Source organism: Cryptomeria japonica, chromosome 4, assembly GCF_030272615.1.
Source record: "Cryptomeria japonica chromosome 4, Sugi_1.0, whole genome shotgun sequence".
NCBI classification, from domain to species: domain Eukaryota; kingdom Viridiplantae; phylum Streptophyta; class Pinopsida; order Cupressales; family Cupressaceae; genus Cryptomeria; species Cryptomeria japonica.
In genome coordinates this window covers 460,333,758-460,352,054 of record NC_081408.1, presented here as the reverse complement: position 1 = coordinate 460,352,054, position 18,297 = coordinate 460,333,758, and positions in this window count along the sequence as shown.

The following is an 18,297-nucleotide window of genomic DNA, read 5'->3' as shown; positions in this document are numbered from 1 at the left end:
GCAACTCGTACGAAACAAAACTTCTGTCATCCTATAACTGATAAATTGTCATCCGGTTCAGAAAACCTAGTCGTACGAGTCTCTGGTTTTGTCAGACAGAACAGTCAAACTTGCCAAAAACACAGTCTACCGCAAACATAACACTGGTTATCAAATTTTCCTGAGCATAAAATAGATCAAGATAGTGTACCTCTGCCATTTTTTGTTGCACGATTTGGTCGATCACCCTTCAGCTAGTTCAATCAAACTACCTATCAAACTGAAGTCACTTAGATAACGTCTTACATAGGATATATCGTTCCTAAATCAGACTGAATCTTAGTTACTATTTTAGAATCAACCCAGGTAAACGTCTTATACAAGATAGATCTTTCCTAAAACCAGACTAAATCTTAGTTGTTTCTCTCAAACAATACTTAAACCGAACAAGCTAGCACTGAAATTGATCTTGACCTCTGCATCAAAAACAACTCTAGGTCACACTAATCCATAAAAATGCCTATTCAAACCAGGAGTTCTCATAAGAAACAAACCAAAGGCAAAGGACAAACCTTCACTTATCAAGATAATCCATTCTATGTGAAGGATCCCCTCACTGACATGCCATCGTCATCAAGCGGACCAATTTTTGATGAACTAAAATCTCCCACTATACATGAGATAGAATACAATGATGGAAACAAAAATGACCGTAATATTCCTGAAAATCATAATGATTCATCATCATCAAGTGAGATTGATGAAGCTACTGAACCTCCAGAAAAAACAATCCTTGACTATCAGAAAGACAAAGACTTTAGAAAAATGATGAAAACTATCATGACCCGAGAAAAGGAAGACTATTTCTTAGAATTAGCAAATCAAGGTGCCAAACTTCCTGTTGGATATGATGTTCAGACACTTGTTACTAAAAGGGAAGACTCACCTATAATCATGGTACACAAATAGTTACTAGCTTTGCGGACAGAGCTCACAGAGCTGAAGAATAAGGACAAGTCCCCGAAACAATATTCTTTGGAAACAATATGTCCCTTTCCATATGACAAGAATTTACACATGCCTCCATTCCCTTCACGAGTGGAAATCCCAAAATTTGACAAATATGACGGTACCTCAGATCCTCAAGATCATGTTAGGGAATTTAGTGCTGCTTGTATGGAATTCATGCACGATCAAACATACCTCATGTGTCTCTTCCCAAGGAGTTTAGGGGGTCAAGCAATGGAATGGTTCTCAAGTCTACCCAAAGGAATAAAAAAATTCGAAGAACTAATCCAACTGTTTTTACAACAATACTCATACAAAATTCAACATCCTGTGACTATGATCGATCTTTGTAATACTCCACAGAAAACAGGGGAACCTCTTCTTACTTTTCTCCAACGCTGGAGAAGGATGTTCTCTAGGTACCCACGACCTGTTCTAGACTCTGAGAAAATGGATGTATTTGTTAATAACTTGGTCCCCGAACTAAAATATAGTGTACAAATGCAAGTACACCCATCATTTAACAAAATGGTAGATAATGCCATTCAAATGGAAGATGTGCTCATAAAAAAGGGAGATATCACACCTTGGAAAGAAACACAAATAGGATCTAGCTCTAAAGAGAAGAACAAGTATTGGAAATTTGCCAAAGACAACAACAAGAATGTTGTTAATGATGGAGTAGTAGACACTGTCAAAACCAACTCAAAATCAACAATATTCAACCTGGCTAGTGGTACACAAGCACTTAAAGCTGCTGAGATTGCAGCAGAAAATCTACCAAAGAAAACAAAGGAATGGTTCAAAGACAAGCCTTGGCTTTCCAAACCTAAGCATGATTTTACTCCTCTTGAAGAATCATACGAGTCTGCTTTCAAAACTCTATTGGCAAACAACTTGATAACACTACCAGATAACTCCAGGCCATATGATCTAGATGTCAAACCAAGATGGTGGAGAGAAAATGAATATTGTGACTTCCATCGGAATAAGGGTCATAACATAAACAATTGCATGAAGCTAAAACATGAGATTCAGGATCTCATAGATTCTGGTAAAGTTGTTGTTGGGAATCATCCAACCAATGTTGATCATAAAGCATTTAAAAACCCTTTGCTTGCTTATGAACAAGGTGATTCCTCAAAGACCAAAGGAGGTGCCAAGGTAAATTATGCTTATGCCAGCTAGGACAACATTATCAACATGATTGAAGCTTCACACTCAGAATATTGCAATGTGATTATAGTTCAAGATAAACCAAATGAATCACGATATGCAAAAGCTCTGACCAGATCTCAAAAGAAAGTTACCCTCCAAGGAACTAGTTCTTCCAAACCGGCTAAGGAAACATCAAATCCAACAACCTTGCCAAACAAACAAAAGGAATCAACCTTGGACAAATTTAAAAGATTAACCTCATCATCATCCTCTGGATACAGCGTGGTTGAATAGTTGAAAAGGAAAAATGCTCACATTTCAATTTTTGAATTGCTACAGCTCTCATCTGCTCAAAAAGAAATCCTAGACAAAGCATTGCTCACTACCAATGTTCCAAAAGATTTAGACATTGATCGGTTTCAGTCTATGGTGGGTCATCTGACTTCACCTCACTATTTGACCTTCTCTGAGGAAGATGACAATTCATTAAATCATCCACATAACCATCCATTGCATATTGAAGCCATGATCCACAAACATAGAGTTAAACATGTTTTGATAGATGGAGGCACGAGGTTGAATATCTGTACTTATCATTTGCTTACGCAACTAGGATTCGCTGAAAATGTCATTGATCCAGACAAGAAAATAATAATTAAAGCCTATGATGAAGAAGAGAGGACCTCCAAAGGTTTGGTATCATTACCAATCAGAGTGGGATAGGTAGAGAGAGATGTCCATTTCTAGGTTCTCGATATTCCATTGTCATACAATATATTGCTGGGTAAGCCATGGATTCATGAAATGAAGGCAGTACCGTCAACATATCACCAATGCTTAAAGTTTCCTTATAATGGAGCTGAAGTCAATATTCTGACTGATACAAATGTCATCTATAATGCATTGACAAAAGGTGCAAATACTTTTGTGCCTCATAATAGGGCAGCCTCTCCAAATGAAGATCCAGAAACATTGATGAAAGACTTAGAAAAGAGATTGAAGATTACAGATACCGGCATGAATGGCTACAAGAAATAACTGGTACTATCATTAGTTTCTCTCCCTCCATTGCCAAAATAGTTGGGCAAGCCATCAAAGGCTATGAGAACACAAACTTCAGCTCTGAATACTATATATGATGGTCTCTTCATACAGTCTTCTACCTCCTTGGTGGATGAAATAGAAGAGGATGATGTGCTTAACTGGCTCTTTAAGGAAGATAGTCTAAATGAGGAGGTACAACATTGTGAGATTTCCTCAAACCAATATGGTCGTGGTTACAAAATGATTCAGTGCATGGGGTACTTAGGTACTAGTCCTTTGGGCAAACAAAAAGAAGGTATTACTGAACCAATTCAGCTACAAACCAAATCCACACATGATAAAGTTGGACTAGGATACAATCCTAAAAAGACATCAGAACAAAAACATGTTTCTAAGTCTAAAGGATTGAAAAAGATATCGCCTTTAACATTACATGAAGCAAACACTAAACAAACAAAAGAAGAGTGTAGAAAAGAGAAAGAGGAATCAACAGTTAAGAAAGAAGAAATAGTTAGTGCTCAAGCTTCAACGGTATTAGCTACGATAATACAAGAAGTTGAGGTTCCTGAGGATATAAGAGATGAATTTGTGAGAATCAGAGAATTGTTTGCACCATTAAAAGTTCTAGTCACATATAGTGGCAGGCAACAAGTAGATGATTCAGAGACTGATTCAAACGAGTATGAATAGGGTCCTGACTATCTTTCAGACACATCTGCTACAGAAACTCTAGAAGAATCTAGTGGTGTCATAGATGATACTCAAGAGCTGATGTGCATAAAACTAGAGAGGGAAATACAAGAAATTAGACAAAAGAGGCAAGCAAATTATGAACAAGCATTGAAAGAAGGAACAATACCAGAAATCTTCTCATCTATGTATCCTTATCCTAAAATAGAACAAATCAGTTATAGCACTACACAGGAAGAGTTAGAAGCTGCAGAACAAGAACCAGTTATCAGTCCAGAAGAAGCTGAATGGAGTAGACAAAAAAAAATCATAGAAACAATGAGATCATGTCAACAGGTGTGTCAGATACAAATGACAAATGAACTACAATATGAAGGAATTTGTAGCATTAAAGATGTTAGTATTGATACCATACATATTCTTACCAAATCACCAAAAAGAGACTGGAAAATTCATCTGATAACTCTGATGATTCTGATGACTCTGATGATAGTCCTGTTCATGATGATAGCCACTCATCCTCAAATTCTGAATCATCTGATACAAACAATGAAAAATTGCCTACTAGTCTTATTGTTGTTAAACCACGACATGACGTCCAGTCCGAATTAGTAAACGACGTTACAAGTATGTCTATTGGATTAGATCGATTAAATATTAACGTGAACTTTAATAATCATGATCCGACTCTTCCTGGTCTTGAGACACTTACGCAAGGTATCATTCTAGAACTCGACTTTTTGATCCGCAACTGTGATAACAATACCGTGAACACTCTTGAACCTATCAAAAATTTGTCCTTAGTACATCCCGAATTGATTGACTGTACTTTACAGAATCAACCCATGGATATACCTACTTTTGCCAATGACTATACATTATCCTATTATCTCAATGCAGTCAAACCTATTAACTCTTCCACTAGTGAATGGAGTGAAAATATGACTGAAGAGGATATCAAATATTTTAGTCACAAAAACAAGAAAAATAAAAATGAAAGATCTGATGGTGAAAACCATATAGTGGCGGTGTCAGAATCTAAAATAGGGAAAATAAAGGATGTACCTAAAGGTGAAAACCTCTTTGAGGTGCCTGAAGGTGAGATACTTGGTATATTGCCCAGTCATTTTTGAGAGTGGTCTTCCATATTGATCGAGCTAACTCAGCTAGTAAATATCGGGAATTAGGAGACACCACAAATTATTCACGTAGCTCAATCACTGTCAGCAGAGGAATTGAAGGATTTCACTCAGCTATTCTTAGAGAAGAAAATAAATTTTGCATGGACGTACTCTGATATGCCAGGCTTGGATCCTGATCTCATTATGCACCATCTCTCAATCACACCAGGAGTAAAACCAGTTAAACAAAAACTTCGTAAGATGCACCCGCATGTCACACTATTGGTCAAAGCTGAACTAAAGAAACTACTCAAAGCTGGATTTATTAGAGCATTAGATTATGTTGAATGGATTTCCAACATAGTACCTATGTCGAAGGCAAATAAATCTATCAGAGTTTGTACAGATTTTAGAGATCTCAATAAAGCATGTCCAAAAGATGACTTTCCATTGCCAAATATTGATATGATAGTCGATATGACAGTTGGGTATGAGATGTACTCACTAATGGATGGATTTTCTGGCTACAATTAGATTAAAATCGCTCCTGGAGATCAAGAAAAGACAACTTTCACCTATGCATGGGGAACCTTTTGCTAGAATGTTATGCCATTTGGGTTAAAGAATGTAGGAGCAACCTATCAAAGAGCAGTTACAACTATCTTTCATGACATGATGCATAAGAATATGGAAGATTATGTTGATGACACCTTAGTGAAGACTATGAAAAGATCAACGCATATTCAAGAGTTAGGTCTTATACTTGACAGAACGGAAAAGTTCAATCTCCAATTGAATCCAAAGAAGTGTGCATTCAAAGTGACATCTGGTAAACTACTTGGCTACATCATTTCAAAGAAGGGCATTGAGGTTGATCCTGAGAAGGTCCAAGCTATAATGGAAATGCCACCTCCAAAGAACATCAGTCAAATGAGAAGTCTACATGGACATCTCCAATCCATTAGAAGATTCATTTCTCAACTAGCAAACAAGGCTCAACCTTTTACAAAAGTATTGAGAAAAGGAATAATATACAACTGGGATTAGCAGTATGAACAACATCTTCAATAGATAAAAGAGTACCTATCAAATCCACCGATCTTAATGCCACCTATTCAGGGTAAACCACTAATCTTATATATATCAGCAATTGATTCATCATTGGGGGGCACTTCTGGCACAACAGGATGACAACAAAAAGGAAAGAGCTATTTATTACATCAGCAGGACATTGGTGTCTTATGAAATGAGCTACAGTATAATAGAAAAAGCATGCTTGGCATTAGTCTTTGCATCATAGAAATTGAGACACTATATGCTAGCACATTCAGTCAAGTTGGTGGCCAAAATTGTTCCACTCAAGTATCTTCTTAATAAAGCAACACTCACTAGATGATTGGCAAAGTGGGAAATGATCCTTACAGAGTTTGACATTGAATATGTGGAATGCAAAGCCATAAAAGGACAGGTAATTGTTGATCAACTTGTTGAAGCTCCACTTGAGGATACTCAACCACTACATATTGAGTTCCCAGATGAATCAATAATGCATCTTACTCAACAACCCTGGAAGATGTTCTTTGATGGGTCCTTTACTCAAAATGGTTCAGGTGCTGGCATATTAATCATTACTCCTCAAAAGTACTCAATTCCAAAGTCTTATAAGATTCTATTCCCTTACACAAACAACATTGCAGAATATGAAGCATTGGTGAATGGGATAAAGCTAGCCGTTGAATGGAAGGTTGTTGAATTACATATTTATGGAGATTCTCAGCTGGTCGTCAATCAAATCAATGACACATATCAGACTCGAGATGAGAAGTTGATGCCTTACAAGAGAATGGTGGACGATCTCAAGAAGTACTTTGCTTTTGTGTCATTTCAGCAGATCCCAAGGTATACTAACAAAGCAGCAGATGTTATGGCCACTCTGGCATCCATACCTGAATTACAAGAGTTCAATGCTCACTTTGAATTCCTGGTGGAAGAGTTACGTTACCTAGCTTATGATTCCCCTGAAACCCAAATAGTCTGTTCTATTATTGGACACGACTCATCCAGATATAGCCACATCTACTCCTATCTACGTGACCAAGTTATTCCTGAAAATCTTACCCGAAATGAGAAAAGAAACCTAACTCGAAACGCTTCATGGTATGTTATCATAGCTAACAATTTATTTAGATGAGGTTTGGACGGTACGTTGCTTAGATGTCTAGAAACTGAAGAGTCTAAACGTGCATTATCGAAAGTCCATGAAGGTATTTGTGGATCTCATTCAAATGGTTTTACTTTAGCTCAGAAACTATTACGAGCTAGCTACTACTGGCCAGATATGGAAAAAGACGCCATAAAATTTGCTAAGACTTGTGAGAAATGTCAGCTTCATGGAAATCTCATACACGCCTCGGCGAGGGATCTCATATCATTCATTACACATTGGCCTTTTCAGCAATGGGCCTTTGATCTCATTGGTCAGATATATCCTACATCATCCAATAGACATAAATTCATCATAATGACCACTGAGTATTTCACCAAGTGGGTAGAGGCGATTTCGCTCATCAAAGCAACTGGTAAACAAGTGGCCTTATTCATCCTAAACTATATAATTTGCAGGTATGGGATACCTTCGTCCATCATGACTGATAATGGAGGATAGTTCAAGAATAAAGACCTGGATGAACTTTGTGAGAAATTCAAAATAAAGCAACACTGGTCATCAGTATATTACCCTCAAGGTAATGGATAAGCCGAGGCATCTAACAAAAACCTACTAACTATCTTGCACAGAACAGTGAATAAATCCGGGAAGGATTGGCATCTGCAGCTCAATCTTGCACTATGGGCTTATAGAACAAGTATCAGAACACCTACTGGGGCTACACCTTTCTCTTTGGTGTATGGGTCCGAAGCAGTGTTACCTATTGAAGTAGAAATACCATCTCTAAGAGTTTCATTGCAAGGTCTTGTTACTGATGAAGATCACAGAATATCTAGATTGCAAGAACTCGAATTGTTGGATGAATGTCGGCAAGTGGCATTTGATCATCTCAGAGTGTACCAAAAGAGAATGTCCAGAGGATATAACAAGAAGGTTAGACAAAGAGAATTTCAGGTTGGAGACCTAGTACTAAGAGAAAATCCAAAAAATCAACAGTTTCGAGACAACAAAGGGAAGTTTGAACCCAACTGGCTGGGTCCCTATATCGTTACTGCAACCTTCGGCTCTGGTGCCTATCAGCTCTCAACATCGGAAGGAGAACAGCTCCAAGAACCGATTAACACCATCCACTTGAAAAGATTCTTTACTTAGCATTCTCTGCTCCAGCAAACTGTACAGCTGAAAAAGTCCTAAAAATTGGAAAAAGTCCTAAAAAAAATCCTAAAAATTGGAAAAGTCTTGAAAAAAGTGAAAAAAAATGGAAAAATCATAAAATACAAAAAAAAAAAAAAAAGCAAAAAAAAAAAAAATGATGAATCTTTGCCAAGTAGGTGAAAACCTAGCAAACAGGCACCTCTTGTACTCAAGCGCTTCATCTATCAATGCAACGTTGGCATTTCCCGCTTTCATGCATCTTTGCTTTCGCTTGTACATATTTTGCAGTCACTTTCGTGACACCCTGGTTTGTTGGAACCCTCATGACTTGAAACAGATCAATGTACTAGTCTTAGGGAAATCTACAGAGCACATCCCATGTCCTAAGCAGTATCAAACAAGTCAATTTCCCGTCAATGAAAACCGGTTGTCCACTCCGAGTTAGTCATCTGTCTCTTGACTACTACAGAGTTTTTATCACTGAGTTAACAAGCAAAACAACATAACGGAAAACAATCACTAAACAATTTGAGCTATGCATGAAAATTTTCTTTGTATACTGTCTTTTATATTGGTTTTCGATTATTATCCCCCTAAGTAACTCGAGGAAGTCTGTATTGACTAAGAGGAGCAAGGATTGGGGGCATAATATTTTCTTTGTTTTCTGCTTGTAGGAATGATCCTGATGATCTAGAAACATAAAAATTAGTTGGGTGTCTGTGATAAGAGCCTTCAGATTAAGGTGAAATCACCTCACATACCTCGACTTCGCTTATTTGTATGCTACAGGGAGGTCCATATCATTTCTTTGTTTGTTTTGAGGGAATTTATTTATGATGCAATTTGGGTCCCTGCGAAATCTGTCCAAGGATATGAATGAAAAAAGGGTCATTGTGGACAAGATAATTAATATTGCACATTGAAAAAGAAAGGAACTCTAACCTGCTTGTTGTGTTTGTTATGCTCAATGATGAATCTTAAGCATTTTAAATCTAGTGACTAGGTTTAGGTTGCATTTCGCATATCATTTTGCATTTCATTTTGCATTTTGTGACTTTAGAGTGATTTTGGTGTAATAATAATGATCTCTTTATTTGCTGAATAAGAGTTGGAAGCTTCCTCATTTCTTCGCTAAGTGGTCTCTTCTTCATCATTTCTTCGATCGAGTACTTGTGTTTTGAGATATTAGCTGCATACATAAACATCTTATATAGATTCATTCATTTCATTATTACTCATTTGCATTCATTTATTTGCATATGAAAAGAAACAAAAACATAGACATCCATAATCATTTGCAATATATACATTCATGCTGAAAAAGAAATGCATACATATAGAATAAAGCATATAAAAAAATCTCATAATCGAATTGACACAAGTACAATGAAGTCAAATCGGATCTCGTATATATCTATCATCTCAAGTCTAAGAGTACAAAATGATGTCCAATGACATGTACAAACTCCCATCGAGGCAAGAATCATATAGGCTACAAAAATATGGGTGTGTCTACAACAAAATATACCAGCTACAAAAAGAATCATCTAGCTGGCACCCTCTCCCTCATCGCCTGGTGGAGGAGGAGGAGCCTGATGCTCAGGATCCTATCGAGGTGCTCGTGCTCCCTCTGATCGGGCCATATACTGCGAATAAGGTTCCACCTGCTGTGCAACAGGAACTACAGCACTATACGCTGCTACATAATAAGATACCCTACTGCTCTGGAGAAGGACCTCCTGTCGTAGAGACTCTATCTCTGCTCTGGACTCTGCTCTCAAAGCCACAATCTAGCAATCACGCTCAGTCCTCACCTCGGCTAGCTGTCGGTCTCGCTTTGCCAGCTAAGTCTGCGCCACTATCAACTATGACTACAACTCTACAAGACATGCTCTCATCGACCTACCAGCATCCTGTCCATGCTCTCTCGCAGGTCCCCCATCTCCACCCCCATCTCCACCACCACCACCACCTCCACTTTGCTCCTCTCTCCGCTGTCGTACCTATCTAGGAGCTACTCTCTCCTCCTCACTATACCTGCCATCAATATATCCCAACTCATAGAACGAGTCAAGATATCTGGATCCTTGAATATGTTCCTCAGTGCCTGCAGTCCAGGTAACAATGCGGTATCATAGTCCACCTTATCCCCAACAAAAGGGATACGAAGGATCCTGTACACATCCTCGGGAGTGATGGTCAACTCCCCAACTAGCAAATGAAAGGTATTATGTTCCGAATGAAATCGTTCTACCAATGTTGTGAGCATCCTGTGGTTCACACGGATATCAGGTAACTGCATCAAGTGAGTAAAGCCACACATATCAATATGGGCCTACTCAACCTTAGACAAATCTCAAACTAAAGCCATCATGGGTGGATATACACATCTGAAGAGCACAGGAGGTAAGAAAACCTGCAACAATCCAACAATGAAACATCAAAAAACATTCCAAATAATCCGACAAGAGAAGTTAAACATCACACAAATTCAACTAAGTCAAATACAAAAGCAAAATTTCATGTTTACACTTTCAAAAATGGTCACTGTTTTTCGAACGACAAAACATAGTTAAACAGAATTTCATACGAGTCAGGAATGACTCTTGTACGAGAAAACATCCTCAAACGACAAAGTTTTATATAACACACGACAAAATGGTCTTTTAACTGACCTGTCATACGACACAAGAGTTACTCTTGTACAACAATTCTAATGGGTTTAAATGATGAAAGAAAAATTTCCAGTTTCTCGTACGAGGCAGGATCCTATCTCGCATGATAAACCGAGACACCTGACCCAAAACCCATAAAAAACGTGAAAAATAAACAAAAAAATTCAAAATTGGAAACATATAGAGGCTAATGATCGATCACTTACCGTTGGCTCGTAGTTTCGGGGTCGATTGTGATGTCTCTGGCGCTCAAATTGATACTAACAAATAGGGACCACCATTTTTATTCACAGAAGGCTTTTTGAATTTTCAAACTTGGAGGGTTAAAATGAATTGAAAATGACACTTTTGTCCTATATATAGCCAAAAACCTAATTTTTCAACTTGCTCCGATAGACATGAAAATTGTACCCTTGGCTAGTGTGCCTGCTCTGATTCCATTTTTGGGATCGAAATCGAAAATCGAGATTATCTTGCTAGTCAATTTCACAATTTGGACCACTTAGCACTCTTTTCATCAAATGCTTATCCTATCTTCAAGTTGCGCTCAATTTCTCAACAAACAACACTGAATATCAATTTCAATTCTACCAGTCAACTTTGTGATCAATTCAATCATTGCCAAATCTTGAATATTCTTCAAAATCAATTTGTGCTCAAATAACTTCTTTTCGCCTATAATCAAGTACCCTCGCTATCTTTCGATTTCGCTCCTGAGGGGGCATACTTGTGACCTTATGACTTCACATTCTTCAAAATATCAAGAAATTTTTCAAATTTTCATCAAAATTTGAGCAAAATCTTTTCAATTAAAAGAAAATCAATCCTTATCGCTAAGGGGCATCTCAGCTTCATCGCTTCACATCAAGTTGAGATCTCTCGATCATTTGAATCAATCAATCGCTAGGGGCATATCAGTTTCATCGCTTCAAATCAAGCTGATATTTGTCTTTCATCTGAATTAATCTCTTAACATTAATCAGTTTCATCGCTTCAAATCAAACTGATTATTCATTTAAACTCAATCAAAAGTTTAAAGAGTTTCTTTGATCACTCTAAATCTAAGCAGGTGTTCAGTATTCGTTTCTTGATCAAGTTGGACGGTTTATTCTTTGCTCATTGTGTCTTGATCAATCAAGTTCAAAATCATTTTTTTATCATCACTCACTGCATCTAAGATCAATCAAGTTCTAGATTAGTAAGATCTGCTTCTTGATCAATCAAGTTCAAGTTCAGTATCTTTGTTTTCTATCGTTCCTCAGTTCAATCAAGTTCGGGATCGGTATCATTTTAATCAGACCTCATTTAGCTTTGTCACTTCGAATCAAGCTAAACACTTTGCTCTTTCATCTAGTTCGTGATCAATCAAGTTCAGAATTGACATCTCCTAGACATCACACATTCTTTGAACTAACGCGCTGCTCGCACATTAATTCAAAGAGGGGTAAATGTAATATCCTAAAATTGGTCATCTAAACCATGGGCCCCTAATCTCGACAACATCACCAAGGTCCTAACCAAAAGGCAATTAAATCAATCTTGAGCATATTATTAATTCTTTAATTATCAAATATCACATGGCAAAATCAATTACCCAATATTAATTAAATATTTATTTAATTAATTGAATCATTCCAAGAATATTCATTTTGATCAATTATCCTATCTTAATTTATTAAATATCTTTGCATATTTAATTAATTAATAAATTTGCCATTCAATCATGCAAAAAAGAATTAATTTGCTACAAAAAGAAGAATTTATTACAAAAAATTGAATTAAGAGAAAAATCAAACTTGAGATATTATTTCTTTTTCTAAATTTAGAACTTGAAATCAGAAAAGCAATTTAATTGAATTATAGAATTAGTCCCTAAAATTGGAACTCAAAGCTTTTCAGAAAGTCCTTTTTCTTGAATGAATCAAATATGCGCATGGAATTAATTTATTATTATTTTCCAATGCAACTTGGACTTCTAATTTGAATGCATTTCAATTAAATTATAATTGGAATCTATCTCAAGGTTAACTCAACCTGATTTCTCAATTATTTTCAATTAATCCTAAATTGAGCTTTTTCTTCATCTCTCTGTAATTCTCTATAAATTCAGTCATCAGCTCTCATTCCAATTGACCCCAGAGATTTTTGAGAACACACTTGGAGATTATTATCACGCTAATTTCACTTTGGAGTCATTGATTGATTATTATTGTTTTTTTTAAGATTACTTGCATCCATTTTACATTCATTATTGCTTGCATCCATTGTTGCTTGAATTGGTTATTATTTCTTGAATTATTCATCCATCTTGCATCCATATAGCTTAATATCATATAGATTAAATCCTTCGTCTTGGTGTAGTCTAGTCACTGGTGTTGCTTATAACAAACTGAGAGCAATCTTATACTCGCATCATTTAGAAGGCAATGGGTCGCTTTGCTATGGTTTATTTTTATTGATTATTAATTACTAACCATGCATATAATGACTTAATTGAAGTGTTGTGCTTGCAGCTACAGGTTCACTTTTTCACACACACACACTGACTACACAAGCAAACAACATTACTGAAAACAATCACTAAACAGTTTGAGATATGAATGAAATTTTTCTTTGTGTGATGTCCTTTATATTGGTTTTTGATTATTATCCCTCTAAGTAACTCAAGGAAGTCTATCTTGACTAAGAGGAACAAAGATTGGGGGCATAATATTTTCTTTGTTTTCTGCTTATAGGAATGATTCCAATGATTTGGAAACATCTAATCAGCTGGGTGTCTGTGATAAGAGCCTTCACATCAAGGTGAAATCACCACACATACCTTGACTCCATTTATTTGTATGCTACAGGGAGGTTCACATCATTTCTTTGTCTGTTTTGAGGGAATTTCTTTATCATGCAATCCGAGTCCCTACGAAATCTGTCCAAGGATATGAACGAAAAAAGGGTCATTGTGGACAAGATAATTAATATTGCACATGAAAAGAAAGGAACTCTAATCTGCCTACTATGTTTGTTAACGCTCAGTGATGAAACTTAAGCATTTCAAATCCAATGACTAGGTTTAGTTTGCATCTCATTTTGCATTTCATTCCATATTTTGTGAATTTAGAGTGATTTAGGTATGGTAACAATGATCTCTTTATCTTCTCAATGAGATTTGGAAGCATCATCATTTCTTAGCTAAGTGGTCTCTTCTTCATCACTTCTCCGATTGAGTACTTGTGTATTGAGATGTTAGCTGCATACATAAGCATTTTATATAGATTCATACACTCATTTTCATTCATTTTATTTGCATATGAAAAGAAACAAAAACAAACATCCATATTCATCTACATTACATACATCCATAATGAACAAATATGCATACATATAGAATAAAGAATATAGAAAAACATCTCATAAATCAATCGACACAAGTACAATGAAATCAAATCAAGACCTCATAAATCGACTGTCCTAATTCCATTTTCAGGATCGAAATAGAAATTCAAGATCATTTTGCTAGTCAATTTTCAAAATTTGGACCACTTAGCCCTTTTCATCAAAAGCTCAATCTTTCTCCAATTCGTGCTCATTTTCTAATGAATCAATGTTGAATCTCAATTTAATCTACAAATCAACTTTGCGCTCAATTTCTCATCAATCAATGCCAAATTTTCAAAAATTCCTCTGAATCATTTATGCTCAAATAACTTATCATCGCCAACAATTGCCTATAATCATGTACCCTCTCTATCTTTCGATTTCTCTCCCAAGGGGGCATACTCATGACCTTATGACCTCACATCTTCAAAGTAAAGAATTTTTTTGAATCTCCATCAAAAGTCGAGCAAAGAAATCTTTTTCAACTAAAGAAAATCAATCAAATTCTTATTTCTAAGGGGCATCTCAGCTTCATCTCTTCATATCAAGTTGATATCTCTCGATCATCTGAATTGAATCAATCGCTAGGGGCATATCAGTTTCATCGCTTCAAATCAAGTTGATATTTGCCTTCATCTGAATCAATCTCTTAACGTTAATCAGTTTCATCACTTTTCATCAAGCTGATTTTTCATTTAAACTCAATCAAAAGTTTAAAAAGTAGCTTTGATCACATGCTCAATCTAAGAAGGTGTTTAGTTTCATCGCATCAAATCAAGCTGGACAGTTTATCTTTGCTCATCGTGTCTTGATCCATCAAGTTCAAGACTGATTTTATCTTCGCTCACTGTGTCTAGTTCAATCAAGTTCGGGATCGGTTTCACTTTAATCAACTTTGTTCAGCTTCATCGCTTCAAATCAAGCTAAACACCTCGCTCTTCATCTGGTTCATGATCAATCAAGTTCAGAACTAGTATCTCCTAGACATCAACATATTCTTTGAACCAACACATTGCTCGCACATTAATTCAAAGAGGGGAAAATGTAATACCCTAAAATTGGTCATCTAAACCATGGGCCCCTAATCTCAACAACATCACCAAGGTCCTAACCAAAGGAAATTAAATCAATCTTGGGCATATTATTAATTCTTCAATCATCAAATGTTACATGGAAAATCAATAACTCTATATTAATTAAATATTTATTTAATTAATTGAATCATTCCAAGAAAATCATTTTGATCTATTATCCTATTTTAATTTATTAAATATCCTTGCATATTTAATTAATTAATAAATTTTCCATTTAATCATAAAAAAGGAATTAATCACAAAGCAAGAGTTAAACTGAAAATAAAATAAAAGAATTGAATTGAGAGAAATCAAACTTGAGATATTATTTGTTTCTTCTAAATTGAGAACTTGAAATCAGAAAAGCAATTAAAAGGAATTTAATCATTCTCTAAAATTGGAACTCAAAGCTATTCAGAAAAAGAAGTTCAGTTGCATTGAAAAGACTCTTTTCTTGAATAAATCAAAGAATTATCTATTTTTATCAAAAAATGCATGGAATTAATTAAATCTTATTTCTAATGCAACTTGAACTTCTTATTTAAATGCATTTCAATTAAACTATAATTGGAATCTATCTCAAGGTTAACTGAATATGATTTCTCAATTATTTCAATTATCCTAAATTGTTCTTTTTCCTTGGTCTCTCTTGTAATTCTCTATACATTCAGTCTTCAGCTCTCATTCAAAACACCATGGTGATTTATTATTATACAATTTTTTCTCTGGAGTCATTGAATATATTGTGCTTGCTTTTTTGAGATTATTGCATCTTAGTTTAGCTTTTTGTATATTTAGTTTACTCATGTTGCTTGAATCCATTATTGCTTGAATTATTCATCCATCTTGCATCTATTTAGCTTAATATCATGCTCATATAGATTAAATCCTTCATCTTGGTGTAGCCTAGTCACTGGTATTGCTTATACAAATCTAAGAGCAATCTTATACTCGCATCTTTTAGAAGGCAATTAGTTGATTTGTTATGGTTTTATTATCCATGCTTATATATGTCTAACCATACATGTAATGACTTAATTGAAATATTGTGCCTGCGGCTATTAGACTTATTTTCACTTTTTCACACACACACACCCCAGTCTGGTTCATTGCCTTCAATCAGAAAACTCATGCCAAACTTACCCCTCACCATTAAAGATAGCATACTATACAACCAATTTGCATCCACACAATTCTATAAAACCCATGACACCTCTTCCTTCTTGCCCAGTTCGAGTCCCCACGCCATCACCATCGACACAATGTTGATATTCATACAGTACCAATGTTCTAACTGTAGAAATTCTACCCAAGTAAGAATTTCATATCTATAAAAAGATGGGATCATCATACTTAAACAAACCCTTCAAGTGTTTCTCTATCACCAAACCCAAGGAGGTGATTTGTTGCCTTGGTGTGATGAGAGTAAAATTTACCTCCATCTAGCACTACACCTCCATCAGGCACAACATAGAACACTAGCTACATTCTAATGCCACCTACCACATAAATAGCGAATCTCCTCTCCATTCTATACATAACATCCTATGTGCTACCATAAATGCCCTTCTCAATAATAACTGTGAATGGCTTTGGCAACATATGATGCAACTCATGTATTGAAATCTAGCTCATGGTAGTCCTCCCACAAGCCATGTAATCCGTCCTCATCAAGGGAGAGCACCACCTTGGACAAGTTGTCAACAATTGTATTACCTCCCCTCAAAATATGCAAAATTTGAAAATTGGTGAACGTTGCAAGCATATCCCTTAAGATTTGAATATATTTATTAAGCCACGAAGCCCCCATTTCCCTTTTGATCAATGCATTGATAATAACCTAAGAGTCACTCTCCTGGTGAAGATTACAAATATTCAATTTTTTAGCCATTACCACTATTAACAGTGCAGCTTGAGCCTCTGTCACATTATTCATACCTTCCTTCAATCTTGAAGCACTAAAAGTGACAATACTTCTCATACAATCCTTGGTAACATACGTTGCCCGAGAAGGATTAGTATTTCTCTTTTATGTCCCATCAAAATTCACCTTGTTCCATCCTTGATCAGGAGTGCTCCATTCGACAATCCTACTCTCCTTGAGACCTGGATTAACCTTAGAAGGCCCATCAACAGGTCAAAAATTAATATATTATTAATATTGTATATTATATTTGAAATATATTATTTTATAATTTAAAATATATTATATATGTTATAATATAATATATTAAAATATTATAATATATTATATAGCATGGCTTCAATGCCTCATCATAAGATTATAAACAAAGTAGTGAAATATTAGGTGTTGACTAAATGTATATCATGGTATCTTATTAAATGAAGAACATATTCTTGCATTTTAACCTCTCTAATGTGTAGACTATGTAAAGAAGATATTGGATGATAGTCTACTATGGAATGTTGATGAATTGTGACACTAACTTTAATATTTTCCTAATGAAAAGCTATTAGACAATTTGATGCAATTTGACTTGACCTTGTGTGGTACATGATCATTCTTGATAAAATCTCAAGGAACATGCTTTATAATATGATCATATAGTTTACTTTTCCTAGCCTTTTAATTACTTCTAGTGTACAAAATACTAAATGATTAGGCTCGCATCATGTTATGCTTGGCTTGTTACCTTCAAATCCATATACTGCTCAACGATAGGAGAGTGCAAAATGCAGTGAACAACCCACGTTTAATTTTTGTATACATGCATCACATATTTATTATTTTTTGTCAAGAGATGCTAACAAGGCATTTGTGTCTAAAGAAATATTGGTATAGGTGGGATTCTTCTCTTCTTCTACCATCCCATCCTTTTACTTGATTATTGATATTT